Source organism: Papaver somniferum, chromosome 11 (assembly GCF_003573695.1).
Source record: "Papaver somniferum cultivar HN1 chromosome 11, ASM357369v1, whole genome shotgun sequence".
NCBI lineage: Eukaryota > Viridiplantae > Streptophyta > Magnoliopsida > Ranunculales > Papaveraceae > Papaver > Papaver somniferum.
In genome coordinates, this window is record NC_039368.1 from 14,882,939 (window position 1) to 14,886,795 (window position 3,857).

A 3,857-nucleotide genomic window follows, 5' to 3' on the forward strand; every position below is an offset into this window, starting at 1 on the left:
CTGTTTCTTGCTTATTCTTTGTAAGCTTATAAATATGCTCACCTTGTCCCTAAATAGATAACCTATTTGTTTTAAAATTTTGTTCCTTAAGTAAATGGCTTATATTATTAAATATGGATATATTTTAAAACTATCATTTTAATTGATTATTATTAGTATAGGAAATATGTATAATTTGATAGCCAGGTTTATATTCATTACGCAGATGTTTTAAAATGTTTTTCAACGTATAAAGTTACAAATATTCTTGATATAGTTTAAAATATAAATTGTTTCTAAATTTTACTAATTATTATCCATCAGGGTATAATTGTAAGTACTTAGAATACTCCTCTCTTCTCCTTGTCTTAAGAGTTGTGCAAACTGTTTTTTTTTCCTGTTTTTAGATAGTTTAAACTAGGTTATCTAAAGGGGTTTTTGCTAAAGTACCCCTACTTTTAACATTACACTAAAAAAATGCCCCCGTTTTTTAAAAATTTGTTAAAGTACCCTTGCCTTGACCGTTTTATTCAAAAAACGGAAAACGGCAGTTACCAGCTGTTAACGCTTAGGTGGCAGGGTCAAAATGTCCAAAAAACCCTTCCTCCTGAGTAGAGTTGGATTTTCTTGAATCACTGATTTGAAACGCCGAGTCGAGCTCCTTCTTCTGCTGCTCCAAATTTACTCCACTTCTTCTTATTGCGTGCAACACCAACACTATGCTCTACAATACAAACCAGCCCACCAACATGCGTTCAACCATTCTCATGCTCAGTTCATATACATTCGGCACATCATTCCATTTCTCTAGCTCCTGCAATTCCTGTACTCTCAGCTGCTTCATCCTTGATTTAAATCTCAACTGCACAACCTCAAAACCACCTGCAATACATTACTTCCATGAATTGCAACAAATACATCTCTTTTAACTTCACCATACCAACTCCATAATTACCTCCATCTCTTCAGTCTTCTGTAGCTTCAATCCCACAACTGCTCACCATCACCTGCAATTCAGAACTGCGCATCCATTGAGTATCACCAACCATCTCACTGCAACTTCAGTTGAGACCCCTCTCTGCTTCCCTCATTGACTCAGCTTGTAATGTCACCAGTTTGAGCGAAGCAATCCATCTCAAATCCTTACAGTTCAAGCAACACCTCCCTGTAAATTCCTAACATACATCTATTGAGCATCAAACCATCTCACGCTGTACTAATTCACTCCTAAGCATACATCTACAGTTCATCTCCTCCATTAATATGGACTGCAATTGCAACCCATTCCATTATACAATCACCAGCAGAGAACATCTTCTTCTCCATCTCTATAATTCACCAGTGACTCGAACAATCTCAACATCCAGATGCAACATTAACTGCAACTTCATCTCAGTCACAGATTCAACAGCTCCAACTGCAATTGCATTACCAACTCGAGCACAATCAATTCAGCTCATACCAACTACCACCAGCATATCCACCTCCTGTGACCTAAGCATACATCTAAGAGTTCATCAAACTACCACTGTAAAGAGTGACAACCAAACCCAAGTTTGAGACCATCAATACCATGTTCTGACTCCTACAACAACATCATTCCATCACTGCAATGAATTGCAGGTTCAATATTATCTCATCTCAGCACGCAGATCTGTGCTCATCTCCATACAATCACCTACATATTCCTAAAGCAGCAACCCACAATATCCACTACTTCAACTCCATCACTACCTATTCTTCCGCAATTCAAGCACACAACCAGTGAAGCCAAACCAATTTCTTCTTCTCTGAAATCCCATCTCAATTGTTGCTCTTGGATTCTTCTCTATTCAACCACAAACTCTAAATTTATCTCAATTCCAGCTTCAGATCCATGCTTCAGTTGTTTCAGTTCTAACATCTACCATCAACCCTGAGTCTGCAACCCCCCCATCTACACAGTTCATCATAACCAGTTTGCACCACACAACCATCATCAGCACTTCCCTGTTCATCTCACAACCAACACAAATAAACATCATCCAAAATCTCCGACTCCACCTTAATCTTCAATTGCCTGCACCAATTACCAGATCACATAACCTAGGAATACATCAATTAGTTCCTTCAGTCACAGCAAAATCTGTAGCTCCATGAATTTCATCTCTACACAACCATTGAAAATTCAAACACCACCAGATTTAAGAACCTGTACAGCACCACCATCTTCTCTGTAATCTTCATCTGCATTACCATAGAATCCAAACAAAACCCATCAAGACCATCTTCAATTCCCAACTCAAAATCGAATCTAAGACCAATCCTTTTTCTGATTCTCCTCATAAACACTAACAAAATCATTCCTGTCTTGATTCAAGACTCAGCACCCCAGAAATCTCTTACAGCTGCTTCATGTCAAGCAAACCCTAATTCAACACACAGACAAATCTCTTTCAAATCCTCACTAAAGCTTAAAACCAACTAGTAATCCCTCTTTATCATCTTTATCACTGAAAACCCATCTTGTATTCTTCAGTAACATGATTAATTTGACATAAATTCAAAAGATAAACCACAAACCCTAAATTGTGTTACCTGATTTACGTTTCCCTGAGTTCGAGTTCATTATATGAATCAATAACACCATCACGATCTATTCCCTAAACTTCCGCCACCCCTTTCTCTCGATCTTATACTCTCAAAATCACTCTCAGAATCACAGGAGCAAAGAACAGGGGTGAAGAAGAATAAGAAGAAACAGAAGAGAAGAGGAAGAGTGTCGGCTAACTTTCTCTTACTCAATCAACCCAGAATCATCTAACAAATATAACTATCCTATCGATTCAATTGAATCGCAAAATTTTTCGCTTCTGAAGCAGAGGAGAAGGAAGAGAGAGTGTCGGTGAAAACGATGTGTCTCACCGTATTTAGGATAACCGTTGGGTTTATGGTAATTTTACCCGGTTTTTGACTAGGTAAACGACATGTGACTCAATTATGCGAGCCCAAGGTGTGAAAGTAAACGGTAAGAGCAACCACAGTCATGAAACGGACCAAATACCAAAAGCCAGACTAAAAACCAAAAAATTTTGGTATTTTGGGTGACCCAAGCGCAGTGGGATAACACCAAATTTGGTGAAGCGTAACTTACACTAACGCCCGATGCCAGACGTAACTTATACTCACGTCTGTTGATGAAGCGGATTTTTATTATGCGTTTGAATGAAACGGAGGTATAATGCCCGCTTGATTGAGGCGCAAGTATAACTAACGCCGGATATGGGACGGCGATGGAAAGTGCGTCTACTGGGACGGAGATGAAAAGTGCGTATCACTCGTACGGAGATATAAAGTGCGTATGTTTCGGGCGTTAATGGATTATGCGTATGTTTCGGGCGTTAATGGATTATGCGTCTGGGTGAGACGTTTATAGAAGAAGCGTCTGAGTGGAACGTTTGTAATACCTGCGTCTATGTGGGACGTTTGTAATACGTTCGTGTGAGAGGGACGGTTGTAATACGAGCGTCTGAGTGGGACGTCTGTAATACATGCGTCTGAATCAAGCGTTTGTAATACGTGCGTCTGAGTGAGGCGTGCACGGAAAATCCGTCTGGATATAGACGTCATTATCTCTTCTTCTCCTCCTCCTTTTACATAAACAGTTTTTACAGAAGAAAAAAAAAAGACGAAAACAGACGAAAAATCTAGGGCAAAACCTAAATCGAATGTGACGGAAATTTGATTGGGTGCGGGGGAAACGAGTTCTTGCGAAAGAAACGAGTAATCTTATTCGTTAATTGGGTGCGGGGAATTTGATTGAAGATTAAAGGTATGATTTGTTTTTGGGTAATTTGTTTTTGGTTGGATTGAAGATTAAAGGTATGATTAATTAGGCT

General features: G+C 39.0%; 1 long non-coding RNA gene across 1 annotated transcript; it reads right to left on the reverse strand.

The window, feature by feature from the left end:
* Positions 1-204: 204 nt before the first annotated feature.
* On the reverse strand, positions 205-2,844 carry LOC113323546. Its single transcript, XR_003347686.1, has 2 exons — positions 2,557-2,844; positions 205-2,387 (listed from the first exon to the last, which is right to left on the reverse strand). It is a non-coding gene; the product is annotated as an uncharacterized LOC113323546 (long non-coding RNA).
* Positions 2,845-3,857: the final 1,013 nt, after the last annotated feature.